At 37.7% G+C, this 23,458-nt stretch overlaps 1 protein-coding gene across 2 annotated transcripts in view; it reads right to left on the reverse strand.

The window, feature by feature from the left end:
* The window catches only part of SERPINB7 (serpin family B member 7), a 54,602-nt gene that overhangs the window by 25,607 nt on the left and 5,537 nt on the right, over positions 1-23,458 (reverse strand). The window contains exon 1 of one of the 2 annotated variants that reach the window (XM_028838061.2): positions 1,489-1,554. The exons of the other annotated variant lie outside the window; for it this stretch is intronic. The gene's annotated coding sequence lies outside the window, so the exon portion shown is untranslated. Of the gene's footprint in view, positions 1-1,488; positions 1,555-23,458 lie in introns of those variants that run through there. 2 annotated transcript variants of the gene reach the window in all.

Genomic DNA, 23,458 nt, shown 5'->3' on the forward strand with positions numbered 1-23,458 from the left:
CTGATTGTTTTACACATGAAAGTTTTCATCAGGTGACACATAAATAAAAATTAGCATGAGACCAAAACTGTGATTTTTCCTTTCACCTATAAATACTTTCACAGCAACTTAAATAGATTAAACATTAACAAAAAATAAACTAAGTTCAGGCAAGCCACCAACAGCTACCAATTGACTTGAGTCCCAGTTAAATAACTAAGGAAATCGACAAGGAAAACAAATTGCATTAAACCTACCTAAGGAAGATGTCAGTATGACACTACCCAGTATTTCATTGTCTGGACATGGCAATGCAGGAAAGTTCTTTTCAAATTATAAAAGAACTTGGCTTTATAGTCTAATTTTTCATTTTGCTAAAAATATATTATATTCCTCTGTGTCTTGCATAAATATTTTAGCTTAACAAACAAGCAAGCGATTAATTTATAATTTTAAAGTTAACATAAATTAGCAAGTACTAATGGATGTTTTTACATCCCAAACTTCAGACTTGAGGGTCTAAAAGTCCACGGCAGCCTGAAGCCTATTTGATTCCTTATGACCTATTTTAATCTGAGAACGTTTTTATCCCTTTCATCCTGTAGCCAATATATTATTTGTGTCAAAACAACAATAAAAATAGATATTTTCTCACTAAAGTTTCTTTTTAAAATTTAATTAAAAGCAAATGGTAGTTTTTAAATAATGCATAAGAAAATTCAGGCACAAAACACATTCAGTGAAACATGAAATTATGATACTATTTTATGTATCTAAACTTATTACACCTAACTGATAAATTATGTGCCTTACATGCTTGATAAAAATATTATCTAGTCTTAGGATACTTTTGCCTATACATAGAAAATTAATTATAGTTCATGATACATTATTTTTTTAAAAACTTTTACATTTACTGAATTAGGATATATATATAGGAAAGAAATGAATAATCACTTGAATGTGATTAATTTTTATTCTTATCAATAAGTCAAATACGATGCTACACAGATAATGCTGGGAGAAATATTTTAAAATCTTTGTATTTCTTTTAAACACGTAGTTTCAAATTTTGATAAACCTCTAATCAAAATAGTATATTATGCACTTAAAAGAGTTCAGTTCTAGTCTCAAAATTTAGTATACTCCAACCTATAATGCCTTAAATAAGAACACAGGAAATATAGAATCTAGATTTGCACATAATCCCCACTTATCTCTTCAAAGATGGAACATAAATTTTTCAGCTGTCATCCGATTCCCATGGCATTCTCCCATGACACCACTTAAAACAGTCATAGACAAGCTGTAAGGTGGAGAAGCAGACAAGAGGACCAGTATCCGATCTGGATATTGTTTATGAGTTTAACGTCTCAGACACAAAGTAACCAAGATCTGTGTGTGTGTGTGTGTGTGTGTGTGTGTGTTTGTGTGTGTGTGTGTGTGTGAGTCTGTCTTTTTTCGAAGGATCTGGCCAGACTTTAAATTATGAACTTCAGAAATATTTACCTTACTGTCTTCATAGAGGAAGTTGGCCGCTGGTTGGGTGAGTCTGAAAGAGTTCCTTGCATTACTCTGAAATATAAAGCCTCTGACTCAGACACTCCCTATTTTTTTTTTTATGATGGCCATGATAGTTTTAAATAATGTCATTAAAATGAATATGTTCAGGTGCTTTATAGAGCAATTTAAAAGAAGTCTGTAGAATATTAGCTACAGCTCTAATTCAAAGCAGTCAAATATATATTTTTAATGAATCAAATTTTAGCATGAAATGTTATTTCATTTGATATTTAATATCACATAGTATTTTTATGTAGTAAATTTAGATATCCCTACATTAAGGCACAACTGGCACTTCCTACATGTGGAAATTCAATTACTGATTTTTGTTGTTGTTTATTTGATTCCGCCCTGCTCCGATTTTGGTGTTTGATGAACATGACTGAGCTCCACCTGGAATAATTCATATTCTGACATCTATTAATTCAGCTATCATAGAGGAGTAGCACTGCAGTCCCAGAGAGGTGAAGAAAGCAAAGTGCTATAGAATAGAGTGGGCCTTTTCTCATCCATAAAATAAAAATTCACACCAATTACATTTTCATTAGTATACACACACATATATATGTGTATGTTGCTATTTATGTGTATAATCACCAGCATAGTATTTACACTGTATTTGGGGAGGTAGGTGAGCTGTCCCTCTCAGGAGAAGTAGGGTCGTACTTAGTGTTTCTCACTTTATCTTACACATTGTTTCCCACAAGTGTTTGCCCATACTGCCTTTATTTTCATTGTATGGTTAATGCTAAAATTGAATATGCTGACTGTTTGAAGCTCTCTAAGGTGAATATGCTATCAGAGAGAGAGATGCATTAGATTATATTGAGCACATGGAGAAGGATATCTACCACCAACAGAAAAGAAATACGTTAGTGATAGGAACTTAGAAACCAAACAAATATCCAAAAATGAGTAAATTTGATAATTATTAACTCCAGAGAAAGCTTACATTGTGAAAAGTATATCATAGTACACTTTATAGATCAACTGTGGATAAAGTTATCATAGTCGTAATGATTTAAACCCCCCAGTCCTCATTGGACGTCCATTGGGACCCACTTCTTCCCTTTGTCTACCCGAGCTTCCCACAGACCTTGGTTTATCTAGTATACCCAAAAACTATGCTTCACACCGGCACATGGTCTTTCAGTTTGCACTATCTTAAGGCACACAAGAAGGTTTCTGACCACAAAACTCTACCCTCATCTTCTCAAGACTGTCTGAAATCACCATGGTAGTAGCCATCAGTTCCCACACCACTGATAGAAGTAAGGTTTAGAAGGCAAATAAGTCAGGCACGAAAGAATACACACAGTAAGATGCCCTTCATGAAAAGATCAAACCAGACAAACTGTTCTTTTAAGGATGCTTACGTGGGTGGATAGACTAAGCCAAGGATATAACTGCTTTAGTTACCCTAGTGGGAGGGGAGGTTTTGTTGGTAAAAGAATGGGGAGGGAAGTTTTAGAGGTTCTGGCGATGTTCCATTATTAAGTTGTACGCATCTATTGAATGCACCTTTATGTAGCCACATTATATTTCATTATTTTAAAACTCAACAACAACAACAACAGCAAGAACAAAAAACCAAGAAGCCAAATGACCAAATGCCTCTGAGATAGGGTCATGGCACATTGTGTATAACTGATAATTGATCTATTCCTGATAGCAGGTTTTGATGGACAATGGGATGGGACCCCAAGCCAAGGATACACAGGCGTCAGTGAAGATGGGATGCAAAATAAGTCCAAAACTGACTGACATGGCCCAAGGAAGAGACCAAGTGTCACAGTGTTCTCTCCAGCAGAATCTAAACCCAAGCACATTTGTGTATGGTGATACAAGCTGCCCCACCAGAAAAGCATCCCTCCAAGGAGGCGACCTGGAGAGATTTCAGACCTCTGAGCATGATCATTGGCCATTTACATCTTCCTTGAGATTCGTTAGTGAACTTACCTCTCACCTACAACAGAAGATAAGAGCAATAATGCAAATCAAAAATTGGATAAGCAAATCAACAATGTACTCATGCTAGCATCTGATACCCAGAAGCAGTGATGGCAATCTGATCTCCTTTCTCTAGGTGATCGGTTCTCACTCACAAAGAAAATGTTTCCACACTTCTCAAGACAGTTCAGCCCTAGGTGTTTTTCCCCATGCACTTAGGAAGGTGATGAAGGAGAGCTTTGAAGGGAGCCTGTTTTATCGCTACCTAATGAACCAAAGTCAGCATTTCTAGACAAAAATGTGTTCTAAAATTCTGAGAATTCAGTTTTAAAGGCTGTCCAAAGGTGCAGCCTGCACCCTGCACAGGCAGCTGCTTATTGATGGGTAGACCTGGCTTCTGGGACGGCTTCCCTATGACTCAGAGCACAGCGCTGTCTCTCAAGAATCTTATAAGCATTTAGGTTTTGAACCATGTTTCAAAATAGTATCTGACTAAGGTGGTTGTTATGTGGTTCATTCAGTTTGTATGTGAATCAGATTTGAGGAGGCGATATTCCCATCTCTGTTTCTTATAATGACAATGGTTTTAACATAACCATAAAAACAAATTTCAGAATCAACAGTATTTGTCAGCCCGGGTCAAAACATACTCTTCTGTGAGAAATGCACAAATAGACTAACTAGACATCAAATCAACTTAGGCACGATAGCAGTGGCAACAGTGACTTGGTGAGTTTAGGGTGCCATTTTATTGCAACTTGCCACTCATCTTATAGCCTAATTTCTTTCAACCCTATCCTGTGTAAATTTCTCTGGCATAATGACCTAAAATAGAATCTCACACAATGTTTTTTATCATTCTCTAATCTCATATTTTCATCTTGACCTCTAATCTTTTTAGCTGGCTACTCTTTGTACTGCTTTCCATCTTTCCCTCTTTTTCCCAATTTTCTCTGGCTTGGAATTTTCCAGAGAAACATTTGCCCTGTTAGTTATTGCACCTGGCTTCTCTAAGTGCTTACCTGAACTGAGCAGCTTCAGATAGGAGCTGAAACTTGGTGTGTTCATTCATTCTTGTCATCCTGCCAGCCTCTCCTCCACCCTTCTGATCTGGCAATGGAAAGCCACCTCTGTACCACCCAGATCCTTCCTCCTATAATACAGGCTAGAGTTTGTTAAAGTGGGTTTGCGCTTTGAAAATTGGCCAGGTGTAGGGAAAGGTATGTTGGGCCCAGTTGGTTGCCTACACCTTTGCCATCAGAACACACCACAGAGGGGCAACAACACATTTCAGTTTCTGGCTCTAGCCTCATGAGGTTGAGCAGTATGTTGCACCTACCTTCACCTACTATGCACGGAAGTGACTGCAAGCCTGGTCCTTCTGCCTGAGTGTTTTCAAAATAGTCAACACTTATCCAAGTAACTGGCTTCTCTATTGTAAAAAGCTATTGGAATTAGAAGGTACCATCATCTTCCAATTGCTCACCTCTCAATTTTGTGGAGTTTTGCCTCTTTCCCAGGAGGGGGTCCTGTTAACTTGTCCAAAATCGAATAGAGTAGTTATTGCTCACCTCCATGATTGTTTATGAGTAGTATAATCATAGAGAAAAGTAAAGTTGCAGATAATCCCTGAAATTTAATTTTGATTTAGCAATTTTGATGACCTTTCTGAAGGAGAAGGTTGTTATTATTATGAAAAAAAAATAAGCCTACAAATGGATTCCCTGTTCTCCATATTCTAATTGCTGTGTTCATAGGCTGAATATTTTGAATCCCACATCCTTTCGATTTCTTACCTACTGAGGATATAAAGTACTTTAAAGTGGTGAAATGGTCAATAGGTAAAAAGCAAGTGACCCAAGTGACACACACCCTGGATAATCTTCTTGGAATTACCAAGAGTCATCCATAATTAAGGCTCTACTCACCATTGTTTTCTTCTTCACTTTAACTCAGACATCCCTCCCACTACTGTATCTGCAACAGTTGATTTACAATTAACCAGTCCCAAAGTGACATAAGTCTGAGAAGAAAGCAGTCATGTGGATTGGTGTGTTACATTAATTATTCTCCCTTGCCATACAACGATAATCGAAATTTCCATTGGCCTTGCCAGTTCATGCATATAGATGAGGAAACATGAATTGTAATAAACTACATTTTACTGTCTCTTGTCCTCACTTACCCAGGGCTGAAGCTTGCTAAGAAGTTTAAGGCTTCCCAAGGAAACAGATTTGTTCCTCAGCTGCAGCCACCACACGGGTCTTCTGTGCTTCTCTTCTCCTGCTCTGAGGCCTCATCAATGTTCTCAGTCTTCAGAGAGCACCAGTGTCTCTGCCAAGAATACTATTTCCCCATGCCCTCATAGATACCAAGCCACAGGGTTGGCATCATCACTTGGTCCCATGAAGAACTGAGAAGAAGAGCCCTTCCTCACTCTTTTGATACCAGGCACCTAGCAGGGAGGCTAATTGTCCCTGCATCTTCTATTGGTTGGCATCTCATCAGTTCCAGTGGCAGATGCTTATCCTTGGGACCAGTTGAATAACAGAGACTCTTGTGTTTCCTCATTCACCCACCTTATCCATCATTACTCATGCATTCTTTTTGTAGGTTCCTTGACTCAATTAAAATGAACGAGTGTAAGGAGACACTTTGTGAGGCTTCCAAACCATCATATCAGCCAACTACTTTTCAATCCTTTCTGCTATTACCACTAAACACTCTATCTGTAAATTTTTATATGAAGGCTTTGTCCAAAGTATTTCTCCCCTTTTCCCCAAATGAACCACTAGCCATACCTTCTCTCTAAAGGCATAATATAAAATAAATTTAAAATATCCACCTTTCCCATCAAAAGCCTTGAAAGTAAAACAAAGTGGTCTTATCTGGAGCCAAAGTTATTCTCTTCTCCAAAACTTGGGTGTCCTATAAAACTAGGGAGTGATTTTTAAGTAATTAGGGGATGACCAACCTCAGCAACATAGCCAGACCCCATCTCTCTAAAAATAATAAATAGTTATTATAATTAGGGGAAAGCACTGCCTTTTCACAAGTCATTCTCATGCTAAATCTAAAAGAGACATGATGTTTTTCCACATAGATTTGATGTCACAACTACCAATCTCAAAAAGGCTTTATTCATAGTAATTCTCCAGCTACCTAAACAACTTTTACCATTTTTTCAAGATTTGTTTCTTAAATTAACTGAAATTCAATACATGGGTGGCCACAATTATAAGGCTATATTCTAGATACCAGGAGATATAAACTCCTTCAGTCCAAAAACCAAAACTTATTCCTGTTTCTTTCCCATTGTGTATTATAGTGTCTGTTAAGATACTTGGGGCTTAATAAATGTTACTGAATTAACGAAATGTGCTAAGGTAAAACGAAACAAGTGACAGGACAGAAAGGCAAGCAAATGGAAGTGCTCAGGATGAAAGAATTGGAAGTGGGAGTCTTAAGTAGGCCTCACAAATAAGCTAGCATTTGATCTGGATCAGGGAAAATGAAGATGAAAAGCATCCCAGGGGAGAGAGAACAGCATGAACAAACACCCACGGAATTAGTGTACATGATGTGTTCTGAGAATAGTTAGCAAATACCTAATAATCTGGCGTGGAGTGGTGGGGACACTGTAGGCTTGACTGTCTGATGATGATATCATTAAGAGACAGAGAATTCAGCAGGAGGACGATGAATGATGGGGAAAAAGGAAATAACAAGTTTGGCTTTGAATACATTGAAATTGAAATGCCCATAGAACATCCATTTGGAAAAAGTAGTTGAATATTTAAGCCTGTATATAAAAGAAGTGGCTGGTGATAAAGATGCTTGTTTGGAGTCTCTGACATCTAGATGGCAGCTAAAACCTTTGATGTGACTTCCAGACAGAGTCCAAAGCAATAAAAGGAAAAACATTGGGAAGATCCCTTGGGAAATTCCCACACTCAAAGGATAGGCATAACAATAATCCAGACTTCCATAGAGACTTGGAAAGGCCAGACAACCAGCTGTGGCTAGAAATTCAATATTTGTAGAGGAGCTAAGTAGCAAGATTATGTGACTTTTCTATAGTCGTAATTGAAAGTCCAAGAGCAAGGTAGAGAAAAATCAATGGTTAGGTTGCGAATTATGAATGCAGATGTGGTGGACTAGAATTTAGCATTAATGAGAGTGCAGTTGAAATAGTAGACCATGAAGACCAGCCTGGACAGTGCACAGTAAAGAGGTGGGCATGACCCTCCTCACGATCTTCCAGAGATTGTTTCAAGACCATGGATATCAACACATCAGGTTCCCACCCCCAAACTCTTGTAACTGGTGAACATAGTGAGCCTTTATAGGCTGAATATAAAAGAAACTAAGAAGGCTTGCTGGACTTTAAGATTATAGACATCATTACACCAGAAGACAAGGTGTCATTAAGCATGTTTAATGGGAGGGTGGAGTACACAAAGGCTGTGATTGCAGGTAAAGAGCTCAGAATTTCAAAAGTGAACCATTTCCAAAAGATAAAAATGTCCAGGGGTGCCCAACAAAATGGAGTGCTGAACTGGTTAAATGGCTAGAGAGTAGATGGTATCCAGCGTGAACATTTGGGACAGGGATAAGCTGGAAGAAAAAACTGAGGTACAGATGTCAAAATCCTCGACGATTCTGAAGGAAGAACTTGGAGCTTGGCAGGTAGTCATGACCAAGCTTGGAAAGAAGGAGCAGATGTAGATGTGTAGGGCTTCAAAGGAGGAAGAATAGTAAAAGAAAACGACAGAAAAATGACTTTAAAATGATGGCAAAGAGCCAGAAGAAAAGTCTTTTTCTCTTCTTGGCCTAAATTAAGGTGCACATGAGAAATGAACAGCTTCCACATGAGAGGAGTTTAAGGAAACTACTAGGGATTAATTCAGGATTACATGAGGTGTCAGTAGAGGAGGCTGTGAACTCTGGTTACATAGAGCTCTGTATTTAGGCTGAAGATTTAAGAATTCTTTGGTGACCAAATACTAATGGCAAGGGCATGGTAAGGGGGTGCTAGATTTAGTGTAGTGCCCAGAAAATGGAAATGACCTGGGTATACTTCATGTTCCAAATTAAGGGATATTCTTTGCATATCCTTAAATATATAAGCCTATTCCCTGGAAGCTGATGCCATTTGTGTTTTGTTTGTTTGCTTGATATTATTTTTGTTGGTTCCAAATTCCAGACATTGAAATTTTTATATAAACTGTGTTTACCAACTCTAATCTTTCTAATCTATCTGTTTATTTGAATAAAATCTTGTAGTAGCAAGCTCCATGGCTTAATCGCACATTCTATCATGTGAATTCATTCTAAGTGATTGCATGTTAGGTCTATTTTTACTTCTTGATGTATTCTCTGTTGTTTTACTGTGGGCAGGATATAAAGGACTTCAATTACTCTACATCTCTTGTTTACATGTAAATAGTTACCCTCTCTTCTCTTCTTGCTCTAGTTCCTCCACCTTCTTCTGTTTCTCTTTTACTTTTGAAATGAATAATCTCAGCTTTCACTTGGCAATAAATAACATGATATAGTATTCTCCTCATGCATTTAAATGAATGCAGTCAATGGAACTTCCTGTAATCTCTCTGATCAGAATTCCAACTGCGGGAGGCCTTGCTGGTTTCCACTTATTTGTGCTACATCATTTCATCATGTTGTCATGGCCCCAAACAACAGAATAATAAACGGTACATTCTTGAAGAATCAAGTCTTGAAGAATCACTATTGTTATCAGTGCTACCTTTTCTATTTGAATTTTTTAGTTCTATGAGATTCATGAACAAACACAGGGAGGTTTCCTAAACAAAATCCAAATCTAATTTTAGAAGCAAATTAAAGTTCACTTTCTACCTCAGGATTTCAACTTCCCAAAGAAATGCAATAATTGGTCCCATTTCATCTCCTAAATTATTTTATCACCACATTTTGAATGTCATTATTTGTCATGAAAAAGTAAATGTTCTAAATCTTTAAATTTATTAAGCTTTACCTTGACCAGTTTCAGTGGTCAGGTTCAATATAAATGATGTGTTTAGTTTTCCTACAAGCCTCTATTTTCTTATCCTTTAACATTATTGTTCTGTTTGTAAATGGGAGCTTTAAAACCTCTACCTATATTCTTCCATTTGCAGAGTGATGCTTAAGTCCTCACTTTAATTTTAATTAAATATGCAAATTCAGCAGCCTTGAAAGTAAATACATATCCAATTTTTCCTTTATTAATAGATAGTAAGCTAAAGGAAACTTTAGACATTATTTAAGTCAAAGTCTCCCATTTTACAACATGAGAAAAGTAGGGTTCAGAAAGCTTGTTGATCCTCTCCGTTCTCCCGCCTTCCACCCTCAAGTATAGGCTTATTACCTGAGAGAGGAAATAATCTCTACACAACGTCCCCGCCAACGTGCTGTTTACCTGTATCACAAACCTGCACATGTACTCCTGAACTTAAAATAAAAGTTAAAAAAAAAAAGCAGTTGAAATAGATCCTAGGGTGCCTATGATTTTTTTTTTTTTCTTTTTGAACCATGAAGCCTTCCTGATCATTTCTGGGCTTGCCTCCCACTACATCCTTTTAAACTTATCCTTAGAAGTCAGAAGACAATACGGCTACTATCTTGACTTATTCATAAATATCCCCACAAAATCTGCTTAAAAATCACAGTCCATCTGTTCTCATAAAGGTCTATGAGAAATAGAGAATTCCATACATAACCTTATCAAAAACAAAAGCAAACCCTTTCAACTCAGAGTAGTTTCCTTACTATTTTTGTAGTAATAACTTTTCTTTTTTTTTTTAATTTATTTTTTATTATTATTATACTTTAAGTTCTAGGGTACATGTGCATAACATGCAGGTTTGTTACATATGTATACTTGTGCCATGTTGCTGTGCTGCACCCATCAACTCGTCAGCACCCGTCAACTCGTCATTTACATCAGGTATAACTCCCAATGCAATCCCTCCCCCCTCCCCCCTCCCCATGATAGGCCCCGGTGTGTGATGTTCCCCTTCCCGAGTCCAAGTGATCTCATTGTTCAGTTCCCACCTATGAGTGAGAACTTATGTGAACCCTTAGAAGGATGCCTTTAATTTATGGGCAGAAGTTGCAATAGCATGTATCAATTGTGTCTTTAAGAAAAAAACAATATGTTCTGTGTATGTGAAACACACAAGAACACATGAAATAAGTATAAACTAAAGGGAAGTCTAATAAGATTAGGAAACTATTAAGAGTTTATCTTATTGTGGTCGTTTCATTTACAATTCTATCAATTTCATTATAAATAAAACATAAAATAAAAGTAAAACTAAGAATAAAAACTGGGAACCATCAGCATCCAGTCTGTGCAGGAAACCATATTCAAAGAAAACACAAATCCCATGTCATTCACTTAGGCTTCCTTAAGGAGACCTCTCTAAGGATTTCACAAAGCATGCCAACTTCTTTTAGTACTTCCCACATTCTTTTAAAGTGTTTCTTCCCATCCCCAAACTTTCACTTACATCAGCAACTAAATGCCCTTTTATATCTTTTCAAATGCACTGCTTCCTCACCACAATTATGCCTCCCTTTCCCTTTTATCTCTTACTTTCTCGTACATGTTCACACTATCCCCATTCCTACTGCACCCAGTGACATGTGACCCACCCACCCCACTCCACCACACAAAATGCATGCACATCTTTGGAAGTTAAGTTTTTCTCCCACTCTGGCAACATCTTCTCAGACTATCAGCCCCCTTTGTTCCAATGAAGATGAATAAAATTTTATGGAATCTCTCTGTGTGAGAGTGTGTGTGTGTGTGTGTGTGCGCATGTACAGACTGGAAATAAAATAAGGTAAAGTTTGTAAGTTTCTCATAGAGTAACTATGAGAAAACTCTAAAAGGGGAAGAAAGGAAGGAAGACTGGCTAGGAATCTCAGGACTTGAGGGGCCACCTAGTGTTACATTTGTTGTTGTTGTTGTTGTTGTTTTCCTTTACATTCCAGCCTAGGTGCTATTGCAAACCACACCCTGCTGCTATAATACTAACAGGGGCAGGGAGAGAATCTCTCTAACTAGAGGTCCAGGAAGAAGAAGAATCCTTTGGATAATAATCACTCCACTACAAGCAGATGCCACAAGAGAAGTAACACCCTCTATCTTCCCCACTGACCTGGTTGCTGTAAAAACTGTAGGGTAGAACCATAATGACTATCCCACTCTACACTAAGTAAACACAAGCAGAAGCAGCAGTGTCCTACCTCCACCCTTTGATGGTGACCGGACACACAGATAACAGAGCCCTTCCCCTTCTACTCACACTGTGTGCACAAAATCGTGAGGTGGGATCCTGTCAACTACCACCTTGAAGAAAGTAGACACTAGCAAAAGTGTAGCACCCCTTCCCCTCCCAGGTAGAGGGTTTGAGGACAATCACAAAGAAGTGGGAGATGGAGAAAAGAATGATTTAAATTTGTATATGAAGTCCTGAGTTCACCACTGTTCCATTAATCTGTGAAAATGAACAGAATCAATAGAGCAAAAGCTTGGTTGACTAAATTATGAGATAGTTTCAGATTGACTGCTGGGTAGTGCAAAAACAGGGCAGATGAGAATAATACTATGAAGATTTTGACAATTAAATTGCCATTAAAACCAGAACTCACCGATTGCCATTAAAACCATTGCTGTCAACTATCACAAGAACAGATAACCAAACACCACATGTTCTCACTCATAGGTGGGAACTGAACAATGAGATCACTTGGACTCGGGAAGGGGAACATCACACACTGGGGCCTATCATGGGGAGGGGGGAGGGGGGAGGGATTGCATTAGGAGTTATACCTGATGTAAATGACGAGTTGATGGGTGCTGACGAGTTGATGGGTGCAGCACAGCAACATGGCACAAGTATACATATGTAACAAACCTGCATGTTATGCACATGTACCCTAGAACTTAAAGTATAATAATAAAATTAAAAAAAAACACACACAAAAAAATTGCTGTCTATTTAAAAAGTAGATTTAAACAGGAGTCAGAGTCTTATTATATAATACTCAAAATGTCCAGGACATGATGCAAAACACTTGTCAAACAAAAACCAGGAAAATCTCAATTCATATGGCAAGAGATAATCAGCAGATGTCAACACCAAGATGAGATGGATTTTAGAATTATCTGACAAGGATTTTAAAGCAGCTGTTATAAAAAGACTCTAACAAGTGGTTTCAGACACTTTTATAATAAGTGGGAAAATAGAAAATAGATAATAATAGCAAATAGAAACTTTAGAATAAGAAATATAATAATACAAATCAAAATGTACTAATGAAAATGATGGAAAAAATTAACTTTTAGAGAGATCAACAGACATTTTTCAATCAATTTTTCTTTTTCATTGAATTTCAAATTTTCTGTTCATCTCCCTTCAAGAGCTTGTGAGACAACAATAAAACATCTAACATGGTGTCATTGAAGTGTAACTCCAAGTTATTTACCCAAGAAAAAAGAAAGATTATTTGCACAAAAGTGCTTGTACATAAGTGTTACAGTAGCTTCATTCATTCACGATAGCTAAAAACTTGAAACAAACCAAATATTCCTCAACAGGTGGTTCAATAAAATAAAGATAAATTGTGGTATATCCAAACAATGGAATACTAGTCCGTTTTTTTAAAGAGCAAATTATTGATACACTCAAAACCATGAATGAATCTCAAAATCACTAAAACAAAACCATAATCTGATCTATGGTAACAAAGAGCTTAGTAGTAGACTGGGGCCAGGCATGGGGAGAGGACAGATGGCAAAGGGACCGGGAGGAGTTTTGGGGGTGATAGAAGCATTCTATAAACTGATGGTGGCAGTGCTTTCCTGGGTGTGGCAATGGGGTTTTGCATTTGTCAGAGTTCACTGAATTACATTTTAAATCGACACAATTTGTTATACATAACTGTAGTTCAATAAAGCTGACGTTTCAAAACCTTAATAGGAAAAAAGACATGCAAAATGTAACAAAAAGATCTAATTATATTGCAAATGTATGAAACGAACTCACTGAAAGGGAAAAGGAGTGAACCTAAGTGATTTTGGAAATGAGTGGAGTTTGTAAGACTAAAGGCAAAAGAAACTGCACGTAAGCACTGTGGCCCGGTCAATAAAGGTGTTTCTCACAGGAGCACAGTTAAATAATTCTGATATCATTATAGTGGAATGGAAAGATTAAATAAATGGATGAAAGATGGTGCAAGTCAAATTTTCTCACTATTGGAGCGGAAGGTTCTAGAAAAGCAAGAAAAGAAGGGTAGAATGATCTACGTAATTAAAAAAATGAAGAACAGTCTCAAACCAATAATCTATACTTTCGCTTCAAGAATCTAGAACAAGAGCAAAATAAACCCAAAACACACAGAAACAAGAAAATCATAAAGAAAAGAGCAGTAATCAATAAAAACAATACAGAAAATCTATCCAAAAGATAATTTCCTAAATCAATCAGTAAGATTTAACCCCTAACAAGACTGTCAAAAAAAAAGAAAGAGAACATATAAATTCTCAGTATCAGGAAGGAAAGAGACCTACAGACTTCACAGACACCACAGATATTAAAAGAATTTTTTAAAAAACACTAAGAATAACTTTATGCACATAAATTTAACAACTGAGAAGGGCTAGACCAAAGCTGTGAAAAACTTCAAACTACCAAAACTCACCCAAGATTAAACAAATAACCTGAATAGTTCTATACCTATTAAAAATTAAATGTGCAGTTTTAAACCTTCCAAAAATAGAAATCTCAAGTCCCAGATGATTTTCTTAGAGAGTTCTACCAAATATTCAGAGGAGAAATAACACCAGTATTACACAATCTCTTCCAGAAAACGAGAGATAACACTTTCCAACTCATTTATGAGGCCAGCATTACCCTAACACTATAATCAGACAGAACACAAAATGAAAACTAGAGAAAAATATCCCTGATGAATGTAAAGGGAAAAACCTCAATAAAACATTAGTGAATGAAACCCAGCAATACATAAAAATTGTAACACATCACAACCAAGAAGGAATTATAACACATCACAACCAAGAAGAATTTATGTTAGTAATGCAAGGCCAGTTCAATATTAGGAAGCGTGTTAGTATAATCCATTAACACTCCAAGGAAAAGGCCAGGGAGGAAATACAGTCTTTCTTTTATTTCCCACAGACTCAACTGTAAGACCTGGACAGAATGTGTAGATGGATATTTGAAAACTCTAAAAAGTAAATATCAACAGACTGATCTGGGAAGAACAGAATTCTATATACAAACAAGACAATAGTGAGTTTTCCCCTCTATTATTCCCATTCTGAATAAATACATTTATTTAACTCAGCCACCCCAGAACTCTGAATTGAGTATTGTGAAGCAGACAGAGTGAAATCCAGGATAAGCCCTCTTGTTCTGGCTTCAGTAGCAGAAAAGAGAGCTCTAAAAAGTTCAGTGAATGTGGGGGAAATCTCTGCATATATTTTTTTTCTCTCCATTGCCTCTATTCTTTCACCTCACAGTCCCCAACTGGACCTGTGTAGGTCCATGGTTATCCAGCAAGAATGGCCTGGAACGAGAGTCTCTACTCTTTTCAGCATAGGACAGGAGAAGGCTAACCATGCTGTGAACAAGATATAGAAATGGAGACGAGAAAAGTAATGGATTTATGCAAAGTGTATTTAGCAGAACTTGCTGATTGGATGTGGAAGGTAATGAAAGAAGTAGAATAATCACTTCAAGGTTCTTTGGTTTATATAACTAAGTAGATGCTTTGCTTTTTACCAAAATGCAGATAACTACAGGAAATTGAAAGTTGTTTTGATAATGTTACGTTTGAGCAGCCTGTAGATGGTAATGTCAGACAGATAGTTTTATCCAGTTCAGGAAAGAGGTCAGGGCTGGGGCTGGGATGGTAGCAATCAGCATATAGATATATCTTTTTAAGTCGGGAGATGATAAGTCATCTTGTTTGCTTTGGGAATCATCTGGTGGAAGAATAATAGATGGGGAAGGAGAAAAAGAAAGATAATTTCAGAAGAACATTCCTGCAAAAGGTGGGCTATAGTATGATCTCCAAGGGCATGAGCAAAATTTAGCCTTCAGTGCAAACTGGACCACCTCAACATAGCATCCCTGACCTGGAAAGTCCAGGAAGTGCTATGCCATGATTCTCAGTAAGTTTTATTTGTTCAACAATTTATTGAATGCTTACCCAAATGTAGGCCATGGGTATATACATTTTTGGAAAAAATAAAACATGATGCCTTCTTTTAAAAGTTAGGAAAAACAGGAATTTGGTAAACAAACATACACACTGTAGCCAAGAATGTTAATACCCAAGATTCATTCCCCCTCTTTTTCTTTTAAAAGAAACCAAATTATTTTTAGTTGAAAGAAAACTAATGGAAAATGGGAGAAGCCATTGTGCCCAGTTTAAAAACAAACTAAAAAATTCCCTCTTCCCTTGCAGATGGGGAGGAACACGTGTCTAAATTCTGACCAATAGTCATGCAAGTAGAAGCTTCTGTCTGTGGCTTTCAGGAAACTTTTCCAAGAGTTTGTTAGGTGCCCATTTTATCCTATGCTCTTCACTGCTCTTCCCTGGAATGTAGGATGCAGGAGGTAGAGCAGCATCCTTGTGATGGGGGGCAGCGACACTGAAGGAAAGAACAAAGGAATTACAGAGACATCTGTCCTGATAGCCTTGAGCCACTAACAGCAAGACCAGTAACCACTTTTCTAACTCTAAACTTCTAATTACATGAGAAAATGCTGTTTTTTCAGCTGCATGAAACCTGTCGAATTAATCCTAATATATTAAACTCCCGCTATAAATAATAAGTGCTATGAAGGAAAAATATCAGTTTCTAGAAAGAGAATAATGGGTTGGTAATCACTTATTTAGATTGTAATGTCAATAGAGGTATTTCTAAGGAAATAAATCTAAGTCAGGATCTAAAATATAAGAATGGAGCTGGAGTGTATGAGCAGGAGAGGAAGGGAGAGAGCATTCTAGAAAGAAAGGACAGCAAGAAGAGTGGCATAGGATGAGGAAAGCCAGGGACTGTGTAGAGGCTATAGGCCGTCAGAAAGAATTTGAATTTTCTCCTAAAAGGGAAGTGAAGCGAGTGAAAGATTTTAAGCAAGAGATGGCTTGTTCTTATTTTGCTTTTTAAAAAATAACACTCTAGCTGCTCTAGAAAACAAATCAGAGATGGACAAGAGTGGAAACAAAACAAACAAAAGACAAGTTATTTGAACAGACCAGGCCAGAAATAATAGGGATGTGGACTAGGGAGTGCCATCAGAGATGGAGAAAATGTACTCCAGATAAATTTAGGAGGTAGAATCTTCAGGCTACACTGATGGATTTTATAAAGAAAGGGAAGAAAATTAAAAAAAAAAAAAAAGGTAACATCTGGACTTATGGCTTTGGAAATTGAACAAGAGTTTCTAACATTTTTCTAAGAGGTGGAATATTGCAGAGAATGAGATTTGGGGACTTAAGTTTGAGGTGCTTATTGGCTATTCACATATAGTTGAATTTACAGTTGTGGGAGGCGACTATAAAGGAAAGAACAAAGGAATCACAGAGAGGTCAGAAGATTTTATTTGTCATAAATAAATTATGCAATTTGTTGATGGCCTTTTACATTTCTGCTGATAATTTTTACATAGATGTAATTTATATGTTTACATAGTGAAAAATATATCATTTTTTCTGTGATTTATGTTTAGCAACTCCTTTCCTACTCTGTGATCCAGTGCCTAATTCCTCACCTCTTCTGGTAGTTTATTTTGTTCTATTTTCTTACCTTCTGTAATTTTAGATATGAGGTGATGACATACATATGTAATAATAATAATAGTGGTTAATCAAATATACCGCTGTTATATCTTTAAGTTCTCTTTTCCCAAAAGACGTGTGATACCCATTCATCACAAGCTGTTGTAACTATCTAACAGTCTATTTCTGAGCTACACTCTGCTCCATTCATCTGTACATTCATTTTTTTCGCCAATTAAAATTGTTTAATAAGAGTATGTTTCAGTGTTTAGTAGGAAAAGTCCTGTATAATTGCTCATCATTTTCAAAACATTTTTACCATTTCACTCATTTAATTTTTCCAAAGGAATTTTAAATTTATTTTTTGAGAGAAATATCTGACTAGAGAATATAGTGAGTATAGTGGAATTATTTATTTCTATGATTTTAGAAACACATCGAGTCACATGTTACTTAAGAATAGCCTTGGTGCTCGGGAACAGCCCCTCCTGAGACATGAGTGAGAAGTTTCCTCTTGACTCTCCACTCAGCAGCCACATAGATAGGGACAGCCAGAGTTCAAAACCTCTTTGTCACTCATATGTTTATTTGAATATGAATTAGTCAGAATACAATTTGTTTTTGAAATCCCCAGACACAGTAATTGGGCTAAGGCCCACAGAACAGTAGAGTGGTAACACCTTCTTAGATTAGCAAACCAAATCCCACTGCCCTCACGTCATTTTACCCGAGACATTGGGAACCATCGCTATAAGTGATTGAGAAAAATCCATCCAAGTCTATCAGGTTAATAATCACTCATAAAAATTCAACTCTTGGGAAAATTTGTTTCTTTTCCCTAAAGGTTGAGTAAGCTTCACTCTAGGGCCTGCCTCTAATTTAGTTCATACCATAGAAATGGCATGCAGAGTTTCTGTTTTCATAACTTGGGAAATACTACACAATTGTATTGTAATGCAATTCTCTACAGTGACCCATTTAGTAACACAGGTCAAACTTGTTCTTTTCTGGGTTCATTGACCTGAAAAGCATTCCCAAGTCATGGAATTCTCAGAGAATAGCATGGTGAAATGTTAGGATTTAAGACATTAGAAATGTCCTTGATTTAGTAAAGTAATTACTGCATGTTCACAGGACACGATCTGTAATAAAGAAAAGTAGCTACAATATTCTTTATCCAATGGCCAATAATTTCTGCCTCATTAAACCCAAGTCAAAGGCATCAATGAAAGCTGCAACTCATTCTTTAGCCCTTAACTTCCTTCTCTGACTTTTTATTATTTAAGGTAGTCTTCGTAAGTGCTTCGTATTTCTATAACACTTTAACATCAGATACTCAATTTTTGGATTAGTAACATCCTTTAGGCAGCACGTGATGAATTTGACCACTACCAAATTTAACTTCTGGCTATGACTTCATCAGAATTATTTTAAAAGAAGACAAACCTATTTTTAGATCCTCTCATAAATGAAAAGTGGATTACTTACCAATTTTTTAATAGTATAATATTTAGACCAGCTCCAACATAAAACCATTTTAGATTGAAAATGATTAAATACTTACATAATACCAGTAGAAATTCTAAGAACAGTTTATTCTAGTGACTAAATTACTTTCTGGATGATGTATTAGTTGTTTCCACTTGTTAGCATACTATTTCTTCTTGTTAAAAAAAATAGTAGCAGGAAAGTTGAAGCACAGAACATGGTAGAGATATAGAATTTTCAACAATTTCCTGTAATACTCAGAAAAATTATGTCAGCATTTTGATTATGAAAAGCAGAGGCTCATATGTTATTAGCAATGGTGCCCAATCTCAGTCCAGAGCAAGATTTTCATCTACCTTGTAGTCTAACCCAAATTCAACCAAATTCCACAGTTAGAGAAATATGTTTTACGCTACACTACAGTACTAGTGTAAAACTGTAGACGTTTTATGTGACATCTACAGTAAAAGGGGGGCTTTTTACTGATGCAATCTAAAAATAGGAATATGACCTAACCTCAAGGTAAATGTCATCTACGTCTTAATCCACAATTTTCTGCTAATATTATGAACATGCAGGTAATTAAATTTAATGTTTACTTTAAAATATTATCTTGTTATATTTATATAACTCCTGTTTTATGATCAAATAGTGGTGGTCGAGAAATAAAAATGAATCCAGAAGGCATTGCTGACTCTCATGAAAGATATCATCACATTAAATGACTCTTCTCATAAACATTTGTACAAGGAAAGTAAAAGATTAAAAAGTGCTCAAAACCACAGAACAAGTGAGTATCAAATGTGTTGACAAAGATCAGGCCTTCTAACTCTTGTTAGTTTTCTGCTCTCCACTCCCCCAGAGATGGCAGGGAAATAAGGCAAATCAGATCCTTGGCACATGCAGTTCTCCTGACTGTGCCCAGCTAGTATCCTCAATACATATAATCTCTTCCCGTTTCCTTTCATCTCATAAGTATATCCAGGGGGCCTCAGTGTCTCCAAGCACCTGATATGCATACCAATGCACATAATCTGTAAATCAGACTCAATAATAGTAGAATGTTCTGGGCAAGAGAGTTCTGAATCAACCTACAAAGACTATCTCTCCAGAGATAAGAGAAAAATATTTCAATCTTATTTTAGAGAGCAGCCTGCACATTAAGCCAAAGAAGATAAGTATAGTAGAACTAATTTTAATAAATTTGCCCATTGAAATCCTTCATCCAATGGCCTTTTCCCCCTCCAACCAATAGATTCATTCATCCTCTCATTGACTGAACAGATTTTCATCACAGGCCTGGTGGGTGCTGGGCCTGGCACTGCAGTGCAGGGTTACTGTGGAGCAGAAGACCCAGTTCTTGCCCTCCATGGGCCCACAGTCCACTAAGGGAAACAACTCACAAGCAATTACGTGGTGGCATGAAAAGTACCATAAGCGATGCTGTTTGGACAACCTGGAAATAGATGTCACTGAGTCCTAGAAGAATTAGGAACTGTTTCCACAGAAAAGTAAACCTGAAAGATAAGTTGGATTGGGTCAGGCCTAGGACACAGAGAGGTGGCCCCAGCAGGACATGACAGGTGTATTAGTCTATTTTTGCACTGCTGATAAAGACATACCTGAGACTGGGAAGAAAAAGAAAAAGAGGTTTAGTTGAACTTACAGTTCCACAGAGCTGGGGAGGCCTCATAATCATGGCGGGAGGTGAAAGGCACTTCCTACATGGTAGCAGCAAGAGAAAATGAGGAAGAAGCAAAAGCAGAAACCCCTGATAAACCCGTAAGATCTTGTGAGACTTATTCACTACCATGAGAATAGCACAGGAAAGACCAGCCTTCGTGATTCAATTATCTCTCCCTGTGTCCCTCCCACAACATGTGGGAATTCTGGGATATAAAATTCGAGTTGAGATTTGGATGGGGACACAGCCAAACCATGTCATTCTGCCCCGGCCCCTCCAAATCTCATGTCCTCACATTTTAAAACCAATCATGCCTTCCCAACAGTCCCCCAAAGTCTTAACTCGTTTCAGCATTAACCCAAAAGTTCACAGTCCAAAATCTCACCTGAGACAAGGCAAGTCCCTTCTATCTATGAGCCTGCAAAATCAAAAGCAAGTTAGTTACTTCCTAGATATAATGGGGGCACAGGAATTTGGTAAATACAGCCATTCCAAATTGGGGAAATTGGGCAAAACAAAGGGATTACAGGGCCCATGCAAGTCTGAGATTTAGCAGCACAGTCAAATTTTAAAGCTCCAAAATAATCTCCTTTGACTCCAGGTCTCATATCCAGGTCATGGTGATGCAAGAGGTGGGTTTCCATGGTCTTGGACAGCTCTGCCCCTGTGGCTTTGCAGGGTACAGCCTCCCTCCCAGCTGCTTTCATGGCCTGGTTTTGAGTGTCTGTGGCTTTTCCAGGCACACAGTACAAGCTGTCAGTGGATCTACCATTCTGGGGTCTAGAAGACGGTGGCCCTCTTCTCACAGCCCCACTAGGCAGTGCCCCAGTAGGGACTTTATGTGGGGGCTCTGATCCCACATTTCCCTTCTGCACTGCCCTAGCAAAGGTTCTCCATGAGAGGACCACTCCTACAGCACACTTTTGCCTGGGCATCCAGGAATTTCTATACATCTTCTGAAATCTAGGCAGAGGTTCCCAAACCTCAATTCTTGACTTCTGTGCACCTGCAGGCTCATCACCACATGGAAGCTGCCTAGGCTTGGGTCTTCCACCCTCTGAAGCCACAGCCTGAGCTGTACGTTGGCCCCTTTCAGTCACTGCTGGAGCAGCTAGGACACAGGGCACCAAGTCCCTAGGCTGCATACAGCACAAGGACTCTGGGCCCGGCCCACAAAACCACTTTTTCCTCCTGGGCCTCCAGGCCTGTGATGGGAGGGGCCACCATGAAGGTCTTGGACATGGCCTGGAGACATTTTCCCTATGATCTTGGGGATTAACATTAGGCTCCTTGCTACTTATGCAAATTTCTGCAGCCAGCTTGAATTTTTCATCAGAAAATGGTTTTTATTTCTATCACTTAGTCAGGTTGCAAGTTTTCTAAGCTTTTATGCTCTGCTTCCCTTATAAAACTGAATGCCTTTAACAGTATCCGAGTTACCTTTCGAATGCTTTGCTCCTTGGAAATTTCTTCCACCAGATACCCTAAATCATCATTTTCAAGTTCAAAGTTTCAGAAATCTCTAGGGCAGGGGCAAAATGCCACCAGTCTCTTTGCTAAAACATAACAAGAGTCACCTCTGCTCCAGTTCCCAACAAGTTCCTCATCTCCATCTGAGACCACCTCAGGCTGGACTTTATTGTCTATATTGCTATCAGCATTTTGGGCAAAGCCATTCGTCATGTCTCTAGGAAGTTCCAAACTTTTCCATATTTTCCTGTCTTCTGAGCCCTCCAAACTGTTCCAACCTCTGCCTGTTACCCCATTCCAAAGTCGCTTCCACATTTTTGGGTATCTTTTCAGTAACACCCCACTCCTGGTATCAATTTACTATATTAGTCTGTTTTCATGCTGCTGATAAAGACATACATGAGACTGGGAAGAAAAAGAGGTTTCATTGGACTTAACAGTTCCACATGGCTGCAGAGGCCTCAGAATCATGGTAGGAGGTGAAAGGCACTTCTTACATGGTGGTGACAAGAGAAAATGAGGAAGAAGCAAAAGTGGAAACACCTGATAAACCTATCAGCTCTCATGAGACTTACTCACTATGACAAGAATAGCATGGGAAAGACCAACCCCCTTGATTCAATTACCTCCCACTGGGTCCTCCCACAGCACATGGGAATTCTGGGAGATACAATTCAAGGTGAGATTTGGGTGGGGACATAGTCAAACCCCAGGTCAGGGGTAAGAGAAAACATGGAAGCCCTTCCAGTTACCAGATGAGCTACTGGTAAAAGGCAGAGAGGGAGAAAATGAATAGAAAGAAAAAAATAATAATGGAAAAAGAAAGCCTGGTACTACAATAAAAAAGAAAAGAAGGATTCTTAAAAGTTGGTTTTGGGAAGGAAAAACCTACATATGCCCAGAGAGGCCTGTGTACTCTCGGTTAAACTCCTTTGTCATGTTTTTCTGTGAAGGAAAATAGATATTGTTTTCCAACTGTCAATTTTAATTGGAAAATTTTTAAACAATTTTAATTCTTTAAACAACAATGCTCCAGCTAATGGCATTACTGACCCTTGCCTACTCACTTTTTTAAAAATTCAGATTACAAATCACTTGGAGAAACAGAATACATTTAGTAGTTAAACACCAGCTTTAAAAAACAAAAATGAGATGAATTAAAATATAAGATAGGATAGGATAGATCAGAAGAGTAGAATAGAATAGGATAGATCATGAAGCCTACTCATAGCAGGAGCAAATGTTGTTTTGTTTTGTGTTTATGCACCCATGCATATGATCAAGTAGAAAGTTATTAGGGGGTCATTATCAAAATGACTTGACAGCCACTCACCAAGAAGTGGGTCCACATCTAGTGATGATTCCACTCAAGGCTTGACATCCCTTTAAAATTCTTCTTAAACATTTAAGGCTTAATATGGAAACTCTTGGACCCTACCATGCAGCACAGTTCTTGCTCTTCAAGCTTTGGTACACTTGGACTCT

The sequence above is a fragment of the Macaca mulatta genome, chromosome 18 (assembly GCF_049350105.2).
Source record: "Macaca mulatta isolate MMU2019108-1 chromosome 18, T2T-MMU8v2.0, whole genome shotgun sequence".
In the NCBI taxonomy this organism is placed as follows: domain Eukaryota; kingdom Metazoa; phylum Chordata; class Mammalia; order Primates; family Cercopithecidae; genus Macaca; species Macaca mulatta.